This window comes from Mus caroli, chromosome 9 (assembly GCF_900094665.2).
Source record: "Mus caroli chromosome 9, CAROLI_EIJ_v1.1, whole genome shotgun sequence".
Taxonomy (NCBI): domain Eukaryota; kingdom Metazoa; phylum Chordata; class Mammalia; order Rodentia; family Muridae; genus Mus; species Mus caroli.
In genome coordinates, this window is record NC_034578.1 from 42,230,851 (window position 1) to 42,242,437 (window position 11,587).

Here is an 11,587-nt window from a genome sequence, read left to right on the forward strand (position 1 = left end):
CAGATTTATCTGACTGAGCCGCTTCAGCATGGCTGAACAATATCTGTTTTCCTGTTCTTCCCTCAGAGCACAGGGCAGACTGCTTTCCAGGCTGGGTGTCTGCATGGGCACCACCCGGAAGAGTGCACAAGTGGAGAAAAACTCCAAGAATCTCAGAAAATCCATACTTCTGGTCAAGCTCAGGTGGCTCTCCTCTGTCCAACCCCAAAGCCACTTCCCCAGCAGGTACAAGCTTGCTTCTCTTAAGAGCTTTGCACAAATATGCATACATAAAAACCAAGCTGAAAATAGATTACAATACACAATTATACCGGTTTTTATGTGAGCATAAGTTTTCATTACTCTGAAAGAAGTGACGAAAGGTGGGATTCTTGAATCATCTTGGTTTTGGTATATATAGTCAGTACTTTTTAAGGCATATAACCGATGTCTAACGATATCTTTGATGTTTTAATTTGTGTTTTCCTTGAATACTTTTGATACTGATAATCTCTTTTGTGTGCCTATTTGCCATCTATAGATCGTCTTTGGTGAAGTGCTGTTTAAATATTTTTTTTTTTTTTTTTTTTTTTTTTGGTTTTTGAGACAGGGTTTCTCTGTGTAGCCCTGGCTGTCCTGGCACTCACTTTGTAGACCAGGCTGGCCTCNAACTCAGAAATCCGCCTGCCTCTGCCTCCCAAGTGCTGGGATTAAAGGCGTGCGCCACCACGCCCGGCTCTTGTTTAAATATTTTTTAACCATTCCTTTGGTTGATTCTGACTGAGCTGTGTGATGGCTAATCTTCATTGTTTACTTAGAATCACCATGGAAACTCCTCAGGTGTGTTTGTGAGGGTGGCAGCTCCTCCCATCCTGAATGGGGCTAGAGGAAGCAAGCTGTGTATCAGCTCTCCTCTTTCTCAGACTTGCAACCAGCTACCTTGCACCTCCGCTGCCTCCGCCGCCGCCATCGTGAGCCAGTGTAGACCTTTTCCCCTTAAGTTACTTTTGTCTGGTGTTTTGACACAGTGATTAGAAAAGTAGCTAATATATAGATTTTCAGAGTTCTATATCTATACATGAGTTGGAGTCTTTGTTAGAAATGTGCTTTCTCTGTGACTTGCTCAACTTTCTTAGCTGTATCCTTAATAGAACTACTTATTTTAACTTTTTAGCATCAATTCATTAACTTTATTTTCAGACTGTGTTATAGCCAAAACGGCCAAATCCAAGCCCATGAGGATGTCACTTGATGTTTTAAATTTTTTAGTGTTTTATGTCTTATAATCAGGATAGTGATCCACTATCACACTGTTGATACTGATGTAGATTAAGGTTTGGTTTTGTTTGTTTGCAAAAGGATGTCCAAGGGTCCCAGCATCCTGTGCTGGAAAGTCTAAACTTTCTCATCCAATTGTCTTAAGATATTTTCATTTGAAAATGGCCCCCATATGTCCATAGGGAGTGGAACTATTAGGAGGTGTGACTTTATTGGAGTAGGCATGGCCTTGCTGAAGGAAGTGTGTCACCAGAGGCAAGCTCCTGAGGCTTCAGAAACTCAAGCCAGGCCCACTGGCTCACTCTCTCTTCCTGCTGCCTCTGGAAGTCTCTGAGGTACCTCTCTAGCACCATGACTGCTTGCATACTGCAATGCTTCCCACAGTGATGATAATGAACTAAACCTCTGAAACTGTGAGCCAGCTCCAATTAAATGTTTTCCTTTATAAGAACTGTAGTGGTCATGGTGTCTGTTCACAGCAATAGAAACCCCAACTAAGACACAACTATACTCAAACTTTGCAATACAGCATATGAAACCATACCACAGACCCTTTTCTAAATTATTTTGAATTGAAGTCTCTTGCTATATTTTAAGCTCTGACTGAGTTTCACCCATGTCTAATTTTGTATCCATAGCATTGTTTGAACGTCCACTTGGAAACTATCAGTTATCTGAATTCTGAATGTCTCCTAGTGTTGATCCATTTTATTATGCAATATCAAAATTACATGCATTAACATCTGAAAAGAATCTTTAGAGATTAGCAAACTGTCAAGTTGATGGTGAAAGAGACAGGCTTTCCTGAAAATTCTAATTTTCACCGGAAAAACTGTCTGTGGTTAGCAGTAAATATTATCAACTTACTTCCTCACAATGACAAGCTTATTTTGTTCATTTCTGGGAAGACGATGCCCAACTATCAGGTCTAAATAATCACAGTTTGCCTGTCAATTTTCATTCAAGGAAAAATTATGTTTCATGAGAAAAGTGGCTAGTTCAGTGTAGGGCTCAAAAAAAAAAAAAAAAAAAAAANCAAAAACCAAAAAACAAACAAGTGCCTTTCGTCAAGATAAACGTGATACTTGGGCATGTTTCAGAAATGCCTTGTGCAGTCCCTTTCTTCTGTCACAGCAAATATTGAAAAGCTCTTTGCTCAGTGTTGGGACTTAATAATAATAATAATAAGTTCATTGCTTCTCTGAGGAGGTTCTTCAGTAAAACTGGCAAGCATGTGAAAGAGAAAGACACAATAATTATAGGTCCAGTTTGATGCCTCTGCTTAGATTCATAGGAAGGAGCGGGGAGTTTTATTGGTCATCAATTTTGTGACATTAGTGCAACTGTTGACCCAGTGAAAAGGTCAAATGACGTCATGGTATGATTAGGAAACTAGTTTTGGTCCCTGAAAAAATATCTTTGGCACCGCAGCAGTCCTCTGGTTCTAGTTTGAGGACTTGCTACCCTGGATGTCCCCACAGAGAGTGAACTCCACTGTGAATGATTTCAGATACTTACTGGAAATTCTCCTGGAACTGGGACCTCTTCTTTCCCTCACTTCCCAGTGTTGTAGGGAACGAGGTCTAAAGCTTTGTGCTGCTGGGTGGTGGTGGCGCACACCTTTAATCCCAGCACTTGGGAGGCAGAGGCAGGTGGATTTCTGAGTTCGAGGCCAGCCTGGTCTACAGAGTGAGTTCCAGGACAGCCAGAGCTATACAGAGAAACCCTGTTTCCAAAGCAAAACAAAACAAAACAAACATTCCTGAAAAAAAAAAAGCTTTGATTTATGAGGTTGGGTCTTGTTAAAGAGCAGGGATATTGATGTAATTGTAGCTCTACAGGAGAGCACAGTGGGTGAGAGAAAGAAGAATAACTGGGAATTTGTGAATTCCAAACTTTCTGGTCTCAATGCATCCCTGGTAAGTGTGCTAATACTAGTAAGAAATGCTTGAATCATTTCTCCCAGACTTGGAGAAAACAGGAATGAGGTTCCCAAAACCAGTGGGAAGGTTGGGTAATGTCTTAATGGTTAGAACAAGAAATAAAAAAAAACATATTGGTCTCTGTAATAGTTAATGCTAATTATCATCTTGACAGGATCTAAAATCACTTGAGGAATAGATCCTATGTGGGCCTGGGGGCAGGGATTACCCTGATTATGTTAATTGAGGCAAAACTCCAACCAAAACAACCCCAAACAAAAGCCCTACCACTAAGGGTGGCACCATTCCCTTGGCTAGTATCCTAGACCAATAAGTGGGAAAGAGAACCAAACAGCAGCAACTTTCATTCAGCCTTTTCTGTTCCATGATGGTGGAATGCAATGTTCCCATTGTTTCTAGTTCCTGTTACTGACTTCCTTGCAATGATGGGCTATGACTTGAACCATGGGTAGCTTAGTTAGGGTTTCGTTGCTGTGAAGAGACACTATGACCAAGGCAACTGTTATAAAGGAAAACATTTCATTGGAGCTGGCTTACAATTTCAAAGGTTCAGTCCATTATCTTCATGGTAGAAAGCATGGGAGCATCCAGGCAGATATGGTGCTGGAGAAGGAGCTGAGAGTTCTACATACTGATCTGAAGGCAGCCAGGAGACTCTCATTCACAGGCCGCATAGGATCCTCAAAGCCACAGTGACACAGGCACACCTACTCCAACAAGGCCACACTTTCTAATAGCGCCACTTCTTGCACCAAGCTTTCAAACCACAATGGGCCAGAATAAAAAAAATTTGTTTCTTTAAGTTGCTTTTTTCAAAGAAGTTTATTTTTATCCAAAGAAACACAAAATTACAACAGTCTCATTGATAATCCTTCTGAATAGTTAACTTTGATATCAATATGCTGGGATTTAAAACCACCTAGACTTGCCAGGAGGTGATGGTATATGCCTTTAATCCCAGCAATTAGGAAGCAGAGGTGGGCAGATATGAGTTCAAGGTCAGCCAGGGCTACACAGAGAAGCCCTGTCTTGAAAAAACTAACCAACCAACCACAACAAAAAGGACCTAGGCATCTCTGTAAGGATGTTTCCAGAGAGAACTGAGGTAAGATGACCCTTCCTGAAGGTGAGTGGTATCATCCTATTAACTGGATGTCTTGGACAGAATCAAACAGAGGAAGAAAGCTAAGCAGAGTTCATCTCTCTCTGCTTCCAACGTTGGGCACAATGTGCTCAGCTGCCTCACGTTCTCCCAGCATACCTTCGCCATCACCAAGACCTATACACTGTCACTGTGAGCCTAAACGAACCCTTCCTTCCTTCCGTAAACTGCTCTTGTTGTGCAGGAACAAAGGAAGCTAGTATATTCTCTACTTGGAATAACTGATGGCCCGCATCCAGTCACTTAATAGGACAGAGACATACCCTACTGTATGGGTAGAGGACATATAGTCTAGATAGTCATCACAGGGACATCTCACTTGCCCTCCCCCGCCATGAGTGTGTGTGTGTGATTTCTGATTGTTTCAGTATATCCTGGTGCAAGGCTATATCAATTTACTTAATGTATGAGTGAGTTGGTGTTGAAGTGCTGTCAGGCTAGTCAGTAGGATGGCTTAAATGTGAAATGTCGCCCCTTAAAAGTTCCCTAGAAGACTTTTTTTTTTTTTTTTTTTTTTTTTTTTTTTTTTTTCGAGACAGGGTTTCTCTGTGTAGCCCTGGCTGTCCTGGAACTCACTCTGTAGACCAGGCTGTCCTCGAACTCAGAAATCTACCCGCCTCTGCCTCCCAAGTGCTGGGATTAAAGGCGTGTACCACCACCACCCAGCAAGAATCTTATTCTTAGTGTCAAGCTAGAGTGTGTAATCACAGACAGGTGACTATGTCATGAAGGCTCTGACACGCCAGTCCACTGAGGGATTCACAATCTGATGGCACCATGAGCAGCTATGGCCAAAACACACCTTTCCTCCTCGGAATGGAAGCGCGTCACCATGAAGAAGAGTTTGCTGTAGGAAAGCTCTCGACTTTGAGCAGCTTTTAACCAAGTGGGTTTGTAACTGTGCAGAACCCCATATGATCTCAGCTCTCACAGAGTCAAACAGACACACATTTAGAAACACAACTAAACTAGACTAGCCTCTGCTATCAATACATGAAGAAATAGGGAGGTAAAGAGGACCTGGGAGGAGTTGGGGAAAGGGATAAAAAACATGGTCAAAATATATTGTGTGAAAAAAAGCTTTAAATAGAAAATTTAAAAATATATGGAGAAAAATTATGCAAAGATCTTATCATCTCTAACAAAATTCTCCTTTGTCTGGTGATGGAGTTTGGGGCAGTAGGAGAGAACAGAGATGGCTTCACTGGAAGGGCAGAGAAGAGCTGAGACTTGGAGCTGAGGAGACATTCATGGGCAAGGGCAGGCAGGCAAAACCTCTTATCCCACATTCCCTGGGGCTCCACTTGTCTCCTGGCTGCCACCGAGCAAGCATGCTGCTAGAACCCTGTCCACACAGAGGGCTTCCTGCTTTTAGACTCATTTGTGGATCTACTTTCCCCCTCCAGATGCAGGAGACGACAGGCTGAAAAATGTAAAGAGTGCTGGAGGGAGGGGCTGGCATTCCAAGGGTCCCAGAGAACATGCAAACAGAGGATATGGAAGAGGCAGTGATTGTGCACATCTGGATGTACACATGTGTGAGTCTGTGCCGAATATCTAATGCTGTAATGCTGTCGGGAGGTGTATGAATACACTGGCTCCTGGACTGATGTGAGACACACTCAAGTGTAAGGACTCTGGCTTGGAGGTTGATTTTTTCTTTTGTTTTTTGTTTTTTTTTTGTTTTTTTTTTTGGTTTTTTGAGACAGGGTTTCTCTGTATAGCCCTGGCTTGGAGGTTGAGTTTGTCTGAATGCACCTGTGTAGGCAAGGCTTTGGGTTAATTTGCCTTGCAGGTGGAGATTTGCATGTGTGCATCATTGCGACAGAATCCTGCTCCATCTCACTTGACCTTCTAGCCCAGGGCACCCATTGTGGGGCACTTTGCAAATATTTAATGGGGTTGCTAGCAATGGTAGCCAGATCTGACTCCCGGCAGTCTAGCCCATCTTCTGTGTTAGTCCTGAGGTAGAGCAGCCACAGGGCTCCTCCTTTTATCACAGACAGAATCTAATCTAATGGTGCAGAAAGCAGGGACAAGAGGAATGGCCTATTCACAGCAGAGATAAAAAAACAGAACAAACAAACAAACAAACAAAAAACCCAAGAAACAAGCAAAAAATCCCATTGCCTTGTTTTTCCCTTAAATTTTGCTGGGACGAAATATGTAGTTTTTACCCATTCTTGATAAATAGCTTGGTATGGAGGTGGTGAAAAGAGGGTGGGAGTGAGTGCCATCCCTCAGTCCTCCACAGGCCGGGTTTGGAATGGCAGGTGGATGTGGCCCTGTGTGCAGTGAGACCCATGATAAGCAGGGTCTCTTCAGGGACAGAAGAGGCCATAACACCTTCCCAAAGAAGACACCAAGCAAGTATCTCTTTTCACCCAGATTTTGGTTCTTGCTCTAATACTTGCCAGCTAACTGACCTTGTTCACACTGCTTTATCTCTTCCACGCTTGTCTCCTTGTCTCTGGAGCAATGATGGCAATGGGATCCACATGACAGGCTTGTGATGCAGATTAAATAAGACAAGAAACAGAAAGGGATTGGAGTCATACTGTAAAGTTCCAGAGCAGCCGCATCTGTGCTGTTGTCTCGATGCTTCCCCTGCCCAGAGAACTGCATCCATTTCTGAATCCACCACCTGAGCCTATTCAGAGAGTTAAATGGGTTTGCCCAGGACTCCCCAGACACAGGGCTGAGATCAATGGCCATTTCTTCCCTTTTGGAACACTCTGTTTCCAGGCATTCTGCAATTGTCTGAAGAAAGGACGTGTGCTTCTCTGACCATATAGACCTTGTCCTGCAATGTGCTTCCACAGTGACTTAATGTATAAGCAGATGTACCATAGATGGAGTCACAGGAAAGAAACCAACTGCTCGCTTGCTATGTGTGGTAAGGTGTGCTAAAGACCTACTCAGGAGATACCTGGTACATAGTGGGCATGTATTAAGTAAAGTTCTGTCTTGGTTCTGCTTTCATTAGTATACAAAAACCAAGAACAATTACTGGGTCTTAGTTAGATTGCTCAGTCAGTAAATTGTTTGCCTCGAAGGCATGAGGTCATGACTTTAATTCCCAGAACCACCATTAAAAAAAAAATCCAGGCATAATGATGTGTGCTGATAGTTCCAGTGTTGGAGAGGTAGAGAGAGACAGGCAGATCCCTGGTCCTTTCTGGCCAACCAACCTAGCCTACTTGATGGCCTACAGGCCAGTGAAAGACTCTGTCTTTAAAAAAATATCTCAGCCAGTGCCTAGGGAATGACATTCAAGTTTGTCTTCTCCTCACATGCATGCACACACACACTTACATGTGCATTCATGCATGCATGTGCCTATGCACCCATTCACACATCTAAATGCACATAAGCACACACACACACAGACATACACACACAGACACACACACGGTCGCAGTCCCACGCATAATAGAAGTAACAAATATTTATTGTGCAATTGCCATTGCCTGGCACTGCAGCAGCTATGTTATTTATGCTAATCAATCTTTATAAATCTGCAGAATAAGTAATACATGTCATGAATTTTATTGTAACACACGGGGAAGCTGATGCTTAGAGAAGCTAAGACACTTATTCAAGACCATCAGTAATTAGTGAATTCCAAAGAGTGGTTAAGGAAGGCCGGGAGATGGCTTAGTGGTTAACGTGCTTGCTACACACACAAGCTTGGGGGCCAGAGTTCAGATCCACAGCCCCCACCACCCAGGACACAACAGACCTCTGCAATCCCCAGAGGGACAGAAGAATTCCTGAGAGCTGGTAGGCCAGCTAGCCTGGTACAATGGAGAACAAGACACTCCCTGAAACAAACAAGGTGAAAAAAGGCTGCTGTCATCTGACCTCCACAAGTGTGCCATGACACACAGGTGCCTGCGGAGAGAGACAGGCAGGGGGAGGGAGAGAAAGGAGAATCATTTGCTAAGGAAATAAATTTACCATCCTTGCTTATCTTTGCCTGTCCTGACCAAAGGGAGAGTTTTTACTGTTGCCCAGCCTGACATTTCCTGCTATAGGCAAAAAAGTCCTTCTCTCTAATTCAGTCTTCAGCAGAGAGCAGCTGGGGCCAGTTCAATAGCTTGCTCCATGACTAACGGTTCTTCAGAGAGTGAGACACTAGAACCCACCACGAATGGGTCATACCTGGAGTCCCCCTCTGAGGATAAAGGGGGCTGGATTTTGAAGGGAGACAGGGGCAGGGAGAAGGCTCCTGACACCATGCTCAGGAGGTTCTGTTCCCAGGGCTGGCCACAATCTTGGCCCTGGGTGTCATACTCATTTGGTCTGTATCAAGGTCCTCCCACCTGGGCTGATGCAGGACTTTCTTGACTGCTGCACAGTAACTAGCCTGTAGGTCCACTGACCTGGCTTCTACTCTGCACCTGAGCCTGCTTGTCCCCATCCCAATCCCCACCCTTCTTCCAAACTCATCTTCCAGGAAGATGGCATAATGGCCCCACAGGCAGAGTCCTGGCCTTCCCTTACTTTGGATGCTGTGGGTAGGCATACCTTGCCTGAGACAGTAATGATCACCATGCTCACATATGTAACTTGTCAACAAATATTTACAAGCATTTAGGAGAGCATTGTGTTTCCTCAGTCCACAAAGACCCCAATGGATGTTCTCGAAGGTCAGATCTGTTCAGATATTTCTAGCCCTGTTTAATTTCTCCTCATTCTGTTCCATTCTGAGCCCCCACCCCCACCCCAGACACAGAAATCTCCTAAGCCCCGTTCTTTTTGAGGCTATTTTTCTATATCTGGCCAATCTCCCTGAACAGAGGTAGCCCTGATGGGCTGCTGCAGGTAAGGTCACTGCATCCCAGACTCTGCCATGTGGCCAAAGTCAATGGAGCCTCAGCTCTCAGACCCAGGGAGTTTGTGATGATGCAAATGTCCTGGTCATATCCTTGACCCAGATCCTGTCCTGATCCACAGGTCTGAAGTGGGTCCCTGTCACCCCAAGGCAGGCACCTACTGTTATGAAGCTATACAATCCCTGGTGTTACATTTTAAACAATAGCTACTTTATTTGCTCATTATCCTTAGTTAAGGACTTGGGATAAGGCCGGTGAATAACTCCCAGTCCAGACCTGGCTGGGAGCCTGGCTGGCTGGAAACATTCTACAGGAATAACACCAGGCCTCTCCCCTGCTGGGAATCTGTGTCTGATGTCTTTCAAGGCAGCTGGCTTCCAGGAGACAAGTTCACATTCCAAACAGGGAAGGTAAAAGTCACACCTTTGTCCAAAGCCCAGTCTAGAAAATCAGTCTACCTCTTTTTACTACTCAAACTGAGTTCCAGGCCTGGGTGTGGTGGTGCATAGTGGTAATCTTAGCACTGGGGAGACAGGAGCAAGAGCTTGCTGCTGGCCAGCCTGGCCTAACCAGCAAGCTCCTGGCCAAGGACCAGAGACTGGCCTGTGACCAGCAGAGAAATTTTATGTCAAAGGCGGAGGGGGTGGGGGGTGAGTGGAAGGGAGGAGGGGAAGTGGGGGACTGAAGAGGAGGAAGAGGAGAAGGAGGAGGAGGACCTGAGGTTGTCTTCTGGCCTCCCATTCTCACACTCATGTCCCCCACACAAAATAATAATAAGTCACATAGATTAGGCTGAGGGACACACACACACACACACACACACACACACACACACACACACACACACACACACACACACACAGAGGAGTGAGTGTGTCAACTCAGATGAGTCAGAGAGGCAAGAAATGTTACTGAGGCCGGCTCTGGGCATAACGTCTGGCAGCCAGGCCCGAGGACCTACCTGTCATCTTCCCCTTCTCCTCCTGCCATTTAAGACACAGTCATAGACTGCGTCATAGCACTGACACTAATGGACTGATGGCTGATATCTTGTGTTCTCTGCTGATATCGGTCCTGTCTTTGTATTTGGAAAGTGATCATTATCCACCAATGGTCTTGACGGAGTGGGAGGGAAGGAAGGAGTCTAAGGGTGTGCCAGGTGTCCTCCTGTCTTCCTGTCTTCATCTAGAAGCAGACAACTTTGTTGACTGAATTGTCGAAACCCTTCCTCTTAATTACTTCTGAATTATGCTTAGGGAAGTAACTGTGATTTTTTTTTTTTACAAAGTACCCAGAAGGTGACATGTTCCAGGAGCTATATAAATATTTAGAGGGACATGAAGGTAGGACTGTTTTATACCCATCACCTCTAGCCTGCCACATTTAAGACCCTTAAAGGCCTTATTGGGGGTGGTACTTTAAATGGTGGTCATCGAACCAGGCCCTGGTCTGATAATTGATTACAATATCATCAAAGAGATACTTATTACAGATAGCTGGAGAAGTCTCTGGACGGAATGTCCTTTCTACTCAAACTAGAGGCAGGACTCCTATAGCCACAATGTCTGCTGAGCCTTTTCCCTGACTACCCTTGACCCCTCTTGGATATCTAGTGCCACACAGATGTATCTAGGCTTTGCCCTATAAGACCTGATATCACACTGGGACAGGGAAACTACTCTACCCCAGTGGCAGTTGCCAGGCACATTCCCTGTGACTTCCTTAGAATCAATCGTCACCAAATACGTAAATGTTTTCCTAAACTGCAGCTCAGACATTTAGGTGTGGGGGTGGAGTTGGTAGCTGAAGATGCCAGCGAGAACAGGTGGATTCAAATCAGCCTTCCCAGCCCAGCAAGCATGACCCGGCTGGGGTGGTACATACTCGGAAAAGCTACTCGGCCGACTGAATGGAGCCGCCTGGCTGGAGAACTTCGCTCAGGCTTTGTTTCTGAGCTTTCCTCCTGTGGGCTCTAAGCAAGGAGACATTGATAAACAGGTGCATCTCCCCATGAATGCTGGCTCCAGGCACTCTGGGTGAGGCCGGAGTTTGTCTGTGTGCATTCACAGGCTGTTTCTCTGTGCACGAGAAAGCAGGAATATGAGACAATTCTGGTCTTGACTAGGGAGCGGTTCTGTCTTGGGTCATTGTCTCCAAAGGGCAACATTGTTCCTTGTTGCTTCCATTTGCATGCACAAGAAGACACAAGGTTCCAGATTTGCAGAGAGGCAAGGCTTTGGAGGGAGTGGCCATATCATTTGGATAGCCAGCCCTGCTCTCTGGAAGATGGGTGCTCCTAATTATATATCTTAGAAATCTGCACCTAGGAGTGATATTTCACACTTATAGGCAAGTCCCATCGTGTTGTTCCCCCCCCCCCCCCCCCC